General features: G+C 38.4%; 1 protein-coding gene across 6 annotated transcripts in view; it reads left to right on the top strand.

The window, feature by feature from the left end:
- Positions 1–16136, top strand: part of PRLR (prolactin receptor) — a 156198-nt gene that overhangs the window by 110617 nt on the left and 29445 nt on the right. For 3 of the 6 annotated variants that reach the window (XM_018077224.2, XM_018077225.2, XM_018077226.1), the window contains one exon: positions 15391–15459. The gene's annotated coding sequence lies outside the window, so the exon portion shown is untranslated. Of the gene's footprint in view, positions 1–11977; positions 12518–12814; positions 15460–16136 lie in introns of those variants that run through there. The other 3 variants (XM_018077227.1, XM_008932058.2, XM_018077223.2) reach the window with 2 other exon arrangements.

Here is a 16136-nt window from a genome sequence, read left to right on the forward strand (position 1 = left end):
CGGCACTGTTTACCCTCCCTAGTGAGACCACCCTAGTTTATTTGGAACAGAGTGGATTTCTAACTGCATCCATACAAATATGATGTGAAGAGAGGGAGGTGAAAATGCACAGTGTAACAAGGCTAATAGTTCAATGTCAAAATACGAATTGGTAGTTATCTCACATATATCTACTTTTATTATTTTAGTGGGCTTTAGGGTCTATTTGCTGTCCCAGTTGGCAGTTCTATGGGAGCCAAAGAAGTTTCTCTTATTTTATAAAACATTACAGAAAAAAATAATCAGAATTTTCGTTCCAAGTTGCTTTGAAGAAACAGCAGTAGCTCATTAAGGTTCATTTTCATGATCTATTTCGATTTTGTTTTCTTTTGTAGAAATATAGATATTCATATTAAGAGGGTGCTGACATATCCTTTTTCATGCAGGTCAAGCGCTTTCTTTTAAGACTTAGCCAATTTGATTGAAGGAACTGCAAGCTTTGTTTCACACTGTTTTCATTTGCTTTCAAGAGGCAGGAAGGGCCCCAAACATCAGAGAATTAATATGCAGTTATACATCAGAAGGACAGCCTAAAATTCAGATAAGTGTTTCAAGAGAGTAAAGGGTTTGGATTATAACCAGAGAGTGGTAACAGGATGGTAGAGCCATAAACAGAAGGGAAAATGTGGGCCTGCATTTTCCTGATGGCAGTCTTCCACTACCTGCAGGGAAGTTACTGGGAGGATGAGGGCAGGTTCCTGCTGCAGTGCATGGCAGGAGGACATGTTGAAACAAGGGAGGTTCTAACTGAATATCAGGTACTATTTGTAGTTTGAGATTTTCCAGCTGTGAATAGATAAACCCAGACCAATACTGTCTGGTCTCATGGTCTCTGCCTTCAGCAGAGAATGGATTATTTGACTCCAGCATGAATTATTCTTTCATCCTGTGGTTCTGTCCTGTTCTACTTAACCTTCATAGACCCCATGAAATTCAGGTGACCCTGCTCTGTCTTTCTACTGCTTTTGTTTTCCATTTTTAGTGCATGTTTTTACAATCTGCTTCCATTCAGACACAGTCTTTTTCAGTGTGCAGCATTTCCTGCACTGAATTATTACATGTCCCACACAGCTACCTATGCTTTTTGAATCCTTCATTAGCAGTGCCCTCAGTAAAAAGTAACAGTTCAGTAGCTTGTACTTAACTGGTCTTTTTAGTCTTGGCAATAAGATTTACCTGATACATCTAACTCAGTGTAACAACACATGCAGGAGAATATATGGATATCATGCTTCCTAATCTTGTGGGTTTGTTTACTCAAACATTTGGTAGTTCCAAATGTTCACAGCATTTCATGGAGTTCTAAATGAATATGTACTTGGTTTTCCACTTTCCTGTCTTAAAGACCTATTGTAAGTCTAAAGTTAAGGTCACCTACCTTTTTTTGCTTTCTTACTTGTGTTCAGGCAAATACTATTGATTTGTTCTTCAAGAACATTTTTAGAGAATATTTTTAGAACATTTCTTTTGAAAGGAAAGTTAAACAAATACATGCTTCTGCATGTCTAATTTGACAAACAGAAATAGTTGGCTAATTTCAGTCTTCAAGGATGGTGACTGCACCAGTTCATATGCAAACTTTCAATATTTAATACATAGCTTGTGAAATATCAATTAATTGCCAAGTATTTGATTTCTCTCTAAAAAATAAGCTGGTTTGTCCCCTTTCCCCTACAGAAATCATCTCTTCTTTCTCAGCCTCCACTCCCTTCTGCATGCACACATGTACAGACACACACATGACAGGAGACAGTTTTCCTTTTATCTTTGTCTTCCACAATTCTCCTGACTACTACAGCACATAGTAGTCTCTATTCTTTCTCTGCAGGGGTCTGCTATTGATCATCTTTCATTCTCCCTTCACATCTTATTCTGCATCTAATCTGAACAGACAACTCCATCTGTCTTCTCTGTAGTGATTACCCTTGAGTCTACATCTACAAACCTTTCCTTTGGACTTTTTTCCAAAGAAAAATACTGACCTGTCTCTCTAACATTTCTTTGTGGATTTGTCACCAGCAAAACAAGATAGGCAGGGATCAAAGACAGCTCCTAATCAGTCACACAAACCTCTTTGTTTGTCCTCTTTGTTTCTCCTCTTCTTTAACTGCTGTAGCAGTCTGAACCACCCTGCCAGTTAAGCTGCAAATCGCTTGTCACATCCGAATTCAGGTCCAGGCTATCTTGCACACTCCTTTGCAATGCTATTCTAAAATATTGTGTTTCGTGCCTACCAGATCTCATCATGTATTTTACATTAAACAGTCACCTTAAAATAAACAGAAAATGGGCAAGGAGCAAACAAACCTCATTCCTTCCCATCCAAGTACCTTAAACACTAAGCTATAGTTGGATTCTGTCTTGGTTATGTTTTTTCTGTCACTTTAACTCTTGTGTTCTTAGCCAGAATGGAAACAAGAGGAGTAGAGAACAAGTCCAGCCCAAATTACTCTTTGCCGTAAGAAATAAGAGATTTGGGACTGATTTCCCCAGGATGAGATGGTCATTTAATTTATGCTTCCTGGTTTTTAGGCAAAGGACCAAACAAGTCCATTTTTGTCCAAGTGAGACAATAATTTTTAGTCCACACACTTTTTAAAAGCCTATGCCCTCTTTGCTCTGGTGGCAACCCGTAAAAAGTGCACTGCATGCTCAGAGTGAATAGAAACACTGTTACAGACTTACTAGAAAAAAAATATTAAAATATAATGATTGGAGATTTTGAAATTTGAGACTGCTCTTGGTTTACTAAGGAAGCAAAGCTAATTGATCTCACAATCTATAGGCTCATTCCTTCAGATATTGCACTATACTGTTGCCCAGTATAAATCATATTGAGAAGAAGATAACATTTCCAGAGTTAATAGAAACATAATTTTTTTTCTAAAAATTTTCAAATGAATGGAAAAGAGATACTCCAGTTAGTATTTTCTGCTCTTGTGAAAGGAAGGTTGTGCAGAATTTGTTTAACATGGGTTTCCTTTTGGCAAAAGCCCATTAGACTGTCAGCATATGCACAATGGCCATTCAAGCAGACTTGTGTAGAAACCACCCATTTGCATAAGTTTATCTCCAACCCAGACATAGCCTTTCAGTATAATAGAGGATGTCAAGAAGAAGGAAGCTGGTATTGAAGTGGCAAGGTGAAACAATTTCTTAGAAAATCAGGCTTTTTCAGATCCACTGCATGGAAAAACATGTTTTTTTTCCAGGCTGGTCTCAGCTTTAATCATGTGTTATTGCCACGTTTTAGAGCTTAACTTCTGTTGAGTCAGTATTGCAAAACTGTTCCTGAAAGAGCTTTTGTTCTCACAAAATTACAGACTTACTATATTCAAGGGCACAAAGTGTTAGCAGTGGCCAAGAAATGTTTGATGTAGCTGGGGGTGTAAGGGATAAGCAGTGTCCAAAGCTACTCATCACGCTCTGACACCATCAGCATAGGTCAATACCACTGTGTAGAATGGAGCTATTTGAAAACAATTTTGTTTCGTTCCAGCTGTCTGTGATTCAAACCTCATCTCCTGGCTTGAGAAGAAGAATGGTACGTTAATCATTACAAAAACCAGGATGAGTGTTTTCTTCCTCTGTGCTGCCGTAGTAGAGCTGGCACAGCGCCCATCTCCTCAATTCACAGTGTCCTTAGTCAGTGTAGTGGGTTTGCTTGGCAAGGTTTTGGTAGCAGGGGACTACAAGAGTGGCTTCTGTGAGCAGTTGCCAGAAGCTTCCCCCATGTCCAACAGAGCCAATGCCAGATGGATCCAAGACGGGCCCACCGCTGGACAAGGCTGAGCCCACCAGCAATGGTGGCAGAGCCTTTGGGATAAAAATTGCTGCAAAACCACAACTGGAAGAGAGGAGTGAGAATGTGTGAGAGGAACAGCTCTGCAGGCACCAAGGTCAGTGACGGGGAAGGGGGAGGAGGTGCTCCAGGCGCCAGAGCTGAGATTACCCTGCAGCCTGTGGTGCAGAGCATGGTGAGGCAGCTGTGCCCCTGCAGCCCACAGAGGTCTACAGGTGACCAGAGATCCACCTGCAGCTCCTGGAGGACTCCGCTCTGGAGCAGGTGAATGTGCCCAAAGGAGGCTGTGGCCCCATGGGAAGCCTGTGCTGGGGCAGGTTCCTGGCAGGACCTGTGTCCCACAGAGAGAGGAGCCCACACTGGTGCAGGGGAAGAGTGTGATGAGTCCTTCCTGTGAGGAGGAAGGAGTGGCAGAGGCAACATGTCATAAGCTGACCAACCACAAGCACAATTCCCTGTCCCCCTGTTCTGCTTGGGGAGGAAAAAAAATAGAGAAATTGGGAATGAAGCTGAGCCTTGGAAGAAGGGGAGGTGGGGGGAAGGTGTTTTAAGATTTACTTTTTATTTCTCCTTATCCTACTCTGATTTGATTGGTAATATATTAAACTAGTTTCCCCAAGTCGAGTCTGTTTTGCCCATGGCAGTAATTGGTGAGTGATCTCTCCTTGTCCTTATTTTGACCCACAAGGCTTTAGTTGTATTTTCTTTGCCATATCCAGCTGAGGAGAGAGGGGAGTGACAGAGCAGCTTTGGTGGGTACCTGGCATGCAGCCAGGGCCAGACCACCACAGTTAGGTGCTCCACCTAGACTTCATAACCTAGTACTGCTGTCATCATATAAGTAGGAGGCTTTGCTGGGTTTTAGTGTCAAACATAATTGGGTAAGTAAAGCTGCAGGAAAAACATATCTGCATATTTTGTAGATGCTATAAAGAACATATACTCATGTTCCCCAGCAGTAAGAATTGTGCTATCAGTCTAAGGCTTTTATAAAGTGGTAATCATGAAAATGTTCTGGGATGTAATTTCATTACAATCACTGAAAATGGCAGTCAAATAGAAATGCCAGGCATCATCTTGGATTTACCAGCCTGAATGATAATTGAGGGAGAGAAAAAGATACTAAGAAATGACAAAGCTTTTATTTTTCCATGGAGTTAGCCAAACACAAACAGATGAACTTTCTGAAGAGTGACAGTTTGTTCCCAGGTTGAGAATTTATACGACTTATTTAATGGTTTGGCTGTAAAGTCAAAAATAAAGTGGTTTGTAAAGGAATTCAGTCATTGGCTGTTGCTTTTGTTATGAGCACAGTTTCTCTAAAAAAGGAATCAGATTTTGACTAATGGAAAAATATCATATAAAGGAAAATAGAAAGATATTGAGGATTAGAACTAGAGTTTCCTGAACCTCGGTGCTAGTTCTTATACAAATACACCCGTGGAAAATGAGCATGGTGGAGTTCTAAAGCAAAATTCTTCTCAGAGCTGGCCTCATTATCTCTCCCTTTCTCACTTAGTTGTATATTTTAGCTTTGTATTCCAAGTGTTGTCCTGAAGGGTTAGATAGTCTTTTGAAGCACCTGGAGTTCTATCTGGGACTCCCTGGTAAAAAAAAAACTATGGGCATACCACAGTAAGTCCAGCAAAGGATTACTATGGTAATAAAGGTACTGGAGCATCTCTCCTATGGAGAGATGAAACTGTTCTACCTGGAAAAGAGATGGTTTGGGGGAATTTCATCAGTGGGTGAATTATCTTCTGGGGGAAGTAAAGTAGATTGAGCCAGGCTTTTTTCAGTGGCATCCAGAAAAAGGACAAGAAACAGTGAGCACAAACTGAAGTATAAGAAAATCCACTTGAACATAAGAAAAAATTATTTACTGTGAGGGCAGTCAAACAGTGGAAAGGGCTGTCTGGAGAGGTTGTGGAATTTCTGTCTTTGGAGATTTTCAAAACCCAACTGGACATAACCCTGGGGAACCTGCTCTAGCTGACCCTGCTTTGAGCAGTGGGGTGGGACTAGACAGTCTCCAAAGGTCTTCTAACTTCATCCATTCTGTGATTCTTTGAAATGTGTACTAACATTTCTTGGCACTTGGATTTATTTTTTTTTATTATTATTTACAGCAAAATCACTACTACCAATAATTCATCTCATGAATAATCCCTTCAATCTAAAGTGCGCAAAGTATCTTGGAAACATCAGTTTCAATCAACATGGAAATTATAAGTGTAGTTAAAAAGATCTCAGTGAGATGTCCACCCATTTTGCAGGTGGACAAGAGACATCCAAGATGTCAGAGACTAAACTACTGGAAGAGATGGAAAGAGAACTCTGGAGCTGAGTTCATCAGAACATACATGTGCTTTCTCTTCCTCACTTCTGTCTTCCCAAACACTTGGAGGGTACCTGGAAGACTTGGTGTCCTCCATGATTCTCTGCCCGTGATTTTTTTTTTCCTGCTCTTATGCACAGATTTCTGCTCCAGAACTTGTACTTCTACCATAGAAAATACTAATAATATCTAAACTGAGACCCTAGTTTCAAAGCTTTTGAACCAATGAAGGTTGCAACCAATTTCACTTGCAGACAACCTGCAGAAATGTCTGATTTTAACATTTGCTCCTTGTATTTCTGCATTGTTTTTAAATATAATTACTGATATTATTGGTACTAGCGGTGCTTTCTGCAGCTTGTTTACATATCCAGTTGATGGATTTACCTCAAAATCTGGAGTATTTGTTCTGTCATAGTACCAGAAGCACAAACTATTTCCTATCCCTTTTAGTTTCTAGTAATGGGTTGATTGTATATAAGTATTTAATTTACTAAATGGAGAAAATATGTGAATTCAGTGATATAAAATTGATTTCATATCAGAGTGCATACTAATGATTTTAACTCCATAACAAAACTGACCTTGCAAACTCCTACTAGGCTTTCAGATATCTGCAGGAAAATGCTTGATTCCTGAATAATTTGAACAAAACTTGTGTCAAATCAGGAGTCACTTCTTAAATTTTTTCAATAATTCACATTCATTTGCTGTGATACTGTTTTGAGACTCCAATTAGTGCTATGTATTTTACATGTAGTTAATCATACTTTGTAGGTATTGTATTTTAAAAAGTCTTCACCTGCTATGATACTTGGGTTTAAAGAAAAGCCATTTAAAGTGTGTAAGTCCCACTGCATTAATCCCAAAGACTGATAAATCTCAAAAAGTAAGTTGAGGTCAATGGAACTCTCAAAGGAGTAAAAGCACCCATACAGGGAGAACAGTAGTGGACTGACGCCATATGCTTGGTTGCTGAGGCTTGTAAAGTACAAACATGCCTTGAGAAGCACAAACATATATTTCCTATAGCTGCTCCACCAAAAAATGCACCTGTATAGGCTGTGAAATTCTCATAAGAGGGAGTGAGTTTTAGCAGCTGGAATTATCAGATGTGGAGCATGTAAAGAAAATGTAGTTGTAAGTATATGAAAATCCATCACTGGAAGAAAATAGGATAACATGAAACTCCAGTGGTCTCAATAGCCTTTTCCTGAGATGAAGAGTCTTGCCTTTGCCACATAAAGGATCTTAAAACTGCTTTCCTTTTTCATTTGCATTTGTCCCATGATCACATCATTGACATGGAACAGAGCCTTAACATTATATTCAAAGAAAATGTGCATGTATATCTAGTTTTACAAATACATCTGCTCAGCATGTGATCCTGTAAAAGGAATAACAGCATTTGTTTACATCTTTGAGTGTTCTAAACTACTTGAAGGACAAGGTGATTGAAGGTTGAATGTTAAAATTAAATGGAGTAAGCTTAAGCTGACAAGTAAATAAGTTAAGAATAAAGGGTCATAGTATAGCAAAGTGGCCGTTACTGTGCACTTGTTGGCTTGGAGATTAACTGTTTGTCTATACTGTTGGATACACAGTTATGAAACTCTTCTAGGCATACACAGGTATAAAAAGTAAGGACTCTTGCTTAAGTCAGAGGTTCTGAGACCTAAAAACCAGTCCATGACCTTTTCCTTTCGTATTCTTCTATGCATACATCAGTGTTTTCAAGTACCAGCTTCACCTTTCAAAGAATGAATTTTGTTTAAAGAGCAGATCAGTTAAAATGGGAAACTGAAATAGTGGAGCAGACTTTGAAATGCAATGTGCATCAGCAATTTGCAGAACCACTGTTCTTTTGCACCACTGGAGGAGGAGTGTTCCAGAAATCTCTGTTGAAAGCACTGTCCCCTTGATTTGGTTTCCATATTGAAGACTAAATGGACTGTGAGCAGTGGCTAAATGTTGCTGTGTTTATTTAACCTTCCAACAACTGGGACCTCTCTCTTATCTGTAGCGGATAACGCATCATTCTGACTGCACTTACAGATGTATGTTTACATCTAAAGATTTCAAAATGCTTCAGCTACCCATCCAAACTGTCTGCAATGGATTCTCCCTCTTAAAGTACTGTGGCTGTTGGTGCTGTTATGAAAGACCACTCTGAGCCAACACTCAAAACCTGTTCTTCATCCAGACACCAGCTTTGCAAGCTGAGTCCCCTGCTCTCTCTGAGCTGCATCTGGGACAAAACTCTGTGAAGCAGAAGGAAAGTTGCCTCTCCTAATCACTTTCCTGCCTGGTTCTTAGAGCCTTAATATCTTCTGTGTTCTTGAGTCCAGAGTAGAGCAATGGAACTGGGGAAGGGTCTAGAGACTAAGTCTGGTGAGGAGTGACAGAGGGAGCTGGGGGTGTTTAGCCTGGAAAAAAACGAAGCTCAGGAGGGACCTCATCACTCTTTACAACTACCTGAAAGGAGGTTGTACCCTGGTGAGGGTTGGCCTCTTCTCCCAGGAAGCCCCTGACTGGATGAGAGGACATGGCCTCGAGCTGTTCCAGGGGAGGTTTAGGTTGGACATCAGGAAGAATTTCTTCATGGGAAGGGTTGTCATACACTGGAGTGGGCTGCCCAGGGAGGTGTTGGAGTTACCATCCTGGAGGTGTTCAAGAAACAACTGGAAGTGGCACTTACGTGGTATAGTTGACAAGGTGGTAATTGGTCAAAGGTCTTTTCCAACCTTAATAATTCTGAGCTGCTTTACATCTGCTTTGTTCTGTGTGCTGATGAGGGTCACACAAGACTGGTATCTTGGCAGCTTTGTCAGAGGTGTAACCATCTGCAGGATGCACAAATTTCAAGTGGAAGGAGACCTTAAGGGAGACAGAGATCTGAACTCTTTCAGCTCAACTTTTCTACCACGGCCAGTTAAAATAAAAAAACAATCTGAATTGCATTTGGAAGGCTGGTGCTGGCATCTTTAACAATGTCCAGTCATATATTCAACATACTATCAGTGGAGCAACTCAAGGATTAAATTAAAAGATGAGTTTAAAACATGGTTGTGTTATTCTTCATTGATTTTTCCCTTTAAATTATATAAAACATGCTGTGACCTAGGGCCAAGAAAATTCAAACATATGAACATAAAAGGCATTGCTGAAAAGGCAACTTGAAAAGATACAGGTAACAGTAATGACTGAAGTATGGATCCAAGTTTCAATAGAAATTACTTTTCTATCAGCTGAAAAGGTCAGCCTTTATGCAAGCAAGGATTTAAGAGCCTTGTTGTTATTACCTAAAGTAATACCCACAGTTACAGCATTTTTTCCTCCTGCCATTTCATAAATGTCAGCATAAGGTTTTTATTTCAGGAGTTGTGGAAGAAATATAGTGGATTACACACAAAATGAATGTTTCTACCGTGTGAAATATACTTGGGTAACTAGGTGCCTACAAAAAAACTACAAATTGAAGTTGAATGTACTGGTATATGAAACAAAATGGGTTGATGTTAATTATAGAGGCTGATAGTTGATTTCTAGTGATCTAAATTACCATGCTTAGAATTATTTCAGCTTTTGCTAAAATTTCCTAGTTTGCTGCAATGTCTCGTGAAATCCACCCCACAGAGGGCAAGCTGTTCTTGATGCTTATGCCTTTTCTTTCATTCCTTGTAAATATTAAATATTTCTAAAATAAATGTCATTGTTATTTCAGATTTAATAACTTTGAATTGGGGAGGTTTATATTTTTCTGAGATAGCCTTTGTCTGATTAAAAGATGCAGGTCTGACATTTTAGATGCTTGGGCATAAAAAAAAATTCATCTTTGTCTACCTGCACTTATTGAAACTTTTGAATTTTTGTCAGTTTCTTTTAGGTGAAAATCAGGTGGGTTTGCTTGCAAGTAGCTCCCACCTTCACACCTTCCCCTAAATTGAATGTATTTTATAATCTTGAAGAAGCATGTCATTTCAAAGGCAGAGGACTCTAGTGTTGATGCCAGTGTTCCAAGGTTAAGTCATTACCAAGTATAATAAGGTCTATAAAACTTACTTATTACTGTACAGACTGTAGGTCCAATCTGATATTGAGTGCAAAGAAGGAGAACTTTCACAGCCAGTGAAGCTGTACAATATACAGTAAATCAAGAACATTTGCTGAAAACAGAGGTGTAGCCTGATGTATTGATACATGCTGTAACCAAAACTCCTTCATTTCATTCTGATTCTTTTTTTCACCAAATAGCAGAATGTACTGAAGTGTTGAAGTAGATTTTTCTCTAGTACAGAAAATATTTTTTAATCTTCAAAATGTTTTCTTCTCCAAATTCTGTTAAGTAGCTATTTCTTCATTATGTAACCAAGAAGTGTGCCAACTCCACAGAGGAGTAGGGCAAACTGAAATATTCATGTTAAATCTTACTTCAAATTTGGTGTTACAGAAGAGGTAAGGGAGAGGCATTCTTATGTCCTCTCCCTTTATGTTTGCTAAATCTAAACACTACCCATAATCTGAAACCTAATATCCCATATTTAATTGATCTGTCTGTGAAGCTGTTTGTTTGTCTTTGCTGCACTATAAAGCTTTCTTTTTCTTTGCAAAATTAATTTCTTCAAATAGATTCTTGGCAGATGCTTATTTACTGTCAGGGATGCAATTATTACCTGTCAGAAACACATTCAGCAGTAGGACACACAGTGTTGTCATTGCAGTTTGTAAGGAGCTGAGCGAATAAGTTAATGAATGAATGGGTTAATGAATGAATACATTAATAAATTTACCTTTAACCTCTAGAGATTGCAGTGTTAGTCTTTATTCTGTAAACAAGCACATAAAAATCTCACAGTCTGCAACCTCAGGGTCATTTCCTTAAACTGCAAAAGAAAAGAAAAGAAAAATCCAAACCACAATTCACTGTGGCTGACAATCTCCAAGGAGTAGCAGCCTGGGATGAAGATGGGGAGTAGATCAGGTTAGTGCTCTACTTCATTCAGTTTATATATTCATCGTGAAGAAATCAGACAGGAAATTTGTACTCCTGATCAAAGGGTGAATTCAGTTCCCTCAGAATGCAGGGAACTGCATTTCAGGAGCTTCAGTTTTCTTCCACTGCAAAACTAATTTTTTTATTTTTTTTTTTCCTGGAAGATGACCATCTATGTAGAACTTAACAGGGTTATGATAGAACAGTATTGATACTATTACTGGTTTAGCACATAAGTTTGCACATTTAGCTTTCTGTAATAAGACTTCTCACAAGGAAACAGTGTTTTCCACTGACATTAGGGATTAATGCCAACTAACCAAACTCCTGTAGAGAATAATCCATTATGTGTTAAACATGAGGCTACTCAGGAGTTAGGTACTGGAGGAGATCCACAAAATGCCACCAAGATTTGAACTAGGCATAATACAGATACTTCTCTGCATATCCACATATTCCAGTATTAAAGGGGGTATAATACTTTAAAAGTGCCAAAAGATTAATTATTTTAAGCTCAATAAACTGAAGGCTGAATGTTCAATACTGTGGTACTCCCATTGTTGTCAGCAATTTCTCTCAAATAATTAGTTTTAGATTATCAGGATAGCATTGTTTCATTCCTTTAGCTAACCAGTGTGCCACTTATCTGTGCATGGCATTAGTGTGGCCTTTAGCATGCAACCACAAAGCTCTTTTATCAACAAGTTTGAAGCTTGGGGAATACGGTTTGAAAAATAATAGGACGTTTAGTGTTTTTATCAGTTTGATTGGAGTGGTAATTTTTGGTAATTGTGTTCTTTTACAGAATGACTCTACAGTCACTTAAACAATTCAAGTGTAAATGTTCAATGTGTACTTCGAAACAGACAAAGAAACACCTTCTTTTACAACCTCATACTGAGGACCTCCTGAAAAAGAGAACACTGAAACAGAAAAACAGTTATTATTCTCTGCTCCCACTGATACTGTTAATGGCTGAGCATATTTGTAATTGAAGAAGAACATTTGCTCCCCCGCAGCCAGGTTCTTTCCCTTAGAGTCTTTCCACAGTCATAAAGCTTTGTGTAGAGACTCCAGACTCAGACTCAGCCAAAATGGGCTTCCTCAGTGAGAGAGACTAAAGAAACTGCTCTGGAGCTAAGGTCACATCCTCCTTCAGCATTACTCTACTGATGCTTGCAGGCACTAGGATCCAGGAGATGCTGCTCCTCCACTCAACCCTATCACCTGTGTTCACCAAGAAAAGTCTATCTGGGGGTGGCATCCAGTGGGTGGAGCTTTGCAACTCGAGTGGAATAATGGAGTACAATCAAAATGACAAGTTCAGCTGATCCTTTACTGCCTGGTGCAAACAGATTATTTGCTCTTTCCCCCTTCTGTGTCCTTCCTCATTGTCTTGTTCCCTCTAACCTCTGACACTTTTCTCCATTATTGTGTTCCCTTTACTAGTTTCAAAGTCCTGTTCCTTTGCTTCCTCTCTGCAATAAACCTCCTCACCTCTACACCACCATCTTCCCTCAGAATTGTCAAAATTGCAAGAGTTTCATGCCATTGCATTACTCATTGAAATTTTGTGTATAATTAAAGATTATCAGAAATTTTTCATCACAGCATGATTTCACTGGAAAAAAAGAAGTTGAAAAAATACTGCAATTATTTTATTAGGTTTTATAAAATATTCTAATGGTAAATTTCAAAACAAAATGCTTTATGTTGATATTTGGTTATACTTATTCATTTTGGAATTTTGAAAATTTGGGTGTATTGGTTTTGGTTGAAAAAGAATTTGTGGCATTCTGAAATTAATTTTCTAAAACTGATCCTTCATAGGCAGTTTCCAGTTTATGGGATGTTTTGAAAATATTTTACAATGAAAATAATTTTTAGTCTCAAACAAAAAATGTTCAAGTTTTGACCTGCTTTTTAGATCCCTGTCTTCCATTCTGTATTATTAATTGGCTAGTTACATTTTTGGATCTTAAGAGCAGAAACTCTTCTTTGTACAGTACCTAAGACTGTGGGATTCTTTCTTAGTTCTCAGGACTATCACAATAAATATTATTTGAATAATGATTATTTGATGTGGAAATACTTGGATGAAAGTCAATGCCCTGGTTATTGCAGAAGGTTAGGGTGTATTGTATCATGATCCTTTCCAATCAGTGATATGATGAAGCCAATGCTTATGGCACTATTGCAACTTTAAAAAAAACATATTTTATATCAGTCATATTGTGTAAGGATGTGTCACTAATTCATAAAGTCAGTTCTTAATGAAGGTAGTCTCAAAAGCAGAAAAAAATTTGCTAGTAGGGTAGAACTGTAAGTTTTGATGCAGTATCAAGTAGTAGAAACCAGAAAAAGTGTTATTTTTATTTAGTGATCATAACCATACCTTCATTTTCTCTTAGAACTAGGCTTCCCTTTAAGTGTTAAGCAACTGCATTATTTTTAAAATGTCTCTGTGAAGCAATCTAGATCTGAGGCAGAATTTTGAGAAAATTCTATTTAGTCCATTTCTAGTCAGTGTTCCCAGCACGCACACTGTCAACCAGATTTCTGTCCTCTCTAAAGCAGAAAGCATTTATTGAGCTCCATCTTTAAACTACACTTTACCTTGTGTCATGGTTGAGTAACTGCAAACATTATTTCTGCCATATTCAGTTGTATGTTATTGATGCCATTTTAAGTATGCACATAAAAAAGAAACCATTTATCGCCCTCAATTAAATCCGTTCCTCTGTAATGGCATAATGTCTAGCTGCCAAATAACTTCATGGTATTTTTATTGCTCTCATTAGCTTTACTGAAATGGAGCCAAACAAAAGAATACCGTGGTAACTGAGTAATATGTCTTTCCACCTGGTCTCCAGGAGACACAGTATATTCTTAATGTTAGTTAGAAAATATTCTACTTTATTTCAAATTGTTTATGGAGAGATTTCTGTCAGAAATAATATGATGAAGTTAGTAATTTCAAAGCTAATAATGTAATTAATTAAACAGTTTTTGTTGCTCTGGCAGATAAGTTGCCCACTGAAGTTCATCTAAGTTCTTTCTTCACAGAATAGTGTGTTTGGATGGAGCGAAAAAGAGCAAGTAGTTAAACGTGGTGGGGTATTTTTTGGTGAAATGTTGCATGTCAGTCTGTTAGAGCCCGTTGAATCAGATAATCCCATAAATGTGAGGCTGCTTTAGGTCCATATCCTCAATTTCTGCCTGTAGCAAAGCTGAGCAGCTGCTCCCAGAGGGTGGGTGCATGGGCACAAAAACCACACAGAGGTGACGCACATCAGTGAAGCCGTAACATTTGAGTGTAACATATACATTTACATATATGTGTGTGCATTTGCACACGAAAAATGGATTGCTGTAGTAGCTGCTCCTGGATGCTCAGGTGACCCAGTAGCTGGCCCCAGATCCCCTGGTCTCCCTAGTTGCAGGGGAGCTGCATTTGAGCCTGGAGGTTTGCAATCCCTCTCTTCTCCACTGGCTAATCTAGCTGAAAGTTCCATAGCACCCAAAAGTACCACTCAGAACAGTCCACCCAGACAGAAGATAGTTAGAAATAGGATTTAATGAGAGCATAGGGCAGACCACAGTGATCAGGCACACATTTCAATCTGACAAGCCACCGATTTACACTGAACTGACCTCTTTATTTCTCTTGTTTTCCCATGCTTGTTTCTCCCCAGTCCATTTTGATCCTTTCCTTTCCTCCCCACGTTGTTTCCCCTCAAGCATCCCTTAATGTGTGCTATACCTCCTTCAGTCAATGAGGCGTGTGGGGAAGGGAGTTTGTTTGGTGGGTTCCACACAAGGACTGTGCTTTAGTAGTCAGGTGAAGCTCATTCCCTGCACCCCATGTTCACTAATTACGCTGCTAGAGCTGTCAGTTTTTATCTGATGCTGGCCTGGACAGTGTAGATGTTGATTAGCCTTCGCATAGCCTAGCACAGTCTACCAGTGAGTTTAAACTGCATCTGAAGTTGCTACAAAATTCTGTGCTTTTATTGAAACAGATAAAGGAAAGCATGTACAGTAACACAGTATTTTACCTCAGTCTCTATTGCTCTCAGTGTTTGAATGTATTGACTTAGGGTTTCAGTATCTACAACAGCTAATACAAAGAGTGACCTTTTTTCTCTGTGTGTTTTAGGAATAAAGTAGTGATACTTCTGGCAATATACTAAACCTGGATTTCTTTTTCTTTTGCAGCCTATGAAGTGATCTGACATATATGAAAGAGAGGAATAAAAAGCTTCCTTACATACATGAATCTTTTAGGTAGGAAATTCAACTGTATATTTCATGACTATTCTATATATGAAGAATATTTAAAATTACTATAGGAAGATAACTGTGGGGTTGGGCTTGATAATTGGTAGAGATTAATTTCCATCATATTTCAAGTTCTAATGTAAATTCTGGCTTTCAGACTCTAAAATTTTACTCTTTAGAGCTTATGATTTTCTTTTCTGTAAAAGACAGCTGTAAAAATAATAATCCTGCAATCATGACTAAACATTCAAACCACCAGGGAAGAAAATGGAATATTCAGGGGCTGTGAAAATGGTAGATAAAGATTGCTATTGTTAAGTAAATCATGTTTTAGTAGGAAAACAAAGGCAGTAGAGGTGGTATTTAGAAAAGAAAAGAAAAATTGTAGTAAATGATCATTTTTTAGCTTCTGTTAAACTTATGAATCTGAGCAAAGCACTTGGTTATTCTGTGTTTTAGTTCCCCATCTGTAAAGTAAGGATAATGGCACTTTCTTCTTGTCATGGCTTGCTTTTTTTTTTTTCTTTGTCAATTTAAATGGTGAGAGTTTTTAGGAGAGTTTCAAGCTCAGTTCTGTAAAATAAATAGGAGCTAAGAGCATAAATACTATGATGGAGAAGGTGAGGGTCTAAACTATTTTTAAGAATTTGTGTTTTCATGATTTTTCAAAAATGAATCAAGTC

Source organism: Manacus vitellinus, unplaced genomic scaffold (assembly GCF_001715985.3).
Source record: "Manacus vitellinus isolate BGI_N305 unplaced genomic scaffold, ASM171598v3 scaffold_36_pilon, whole genome shotgun sequence".
Lineage (NCBI taxonomy): Eukaryota > Metazoa > Chordata > Aves > Passeriformes > Pipridae > Manacus > Manacus vitellinus.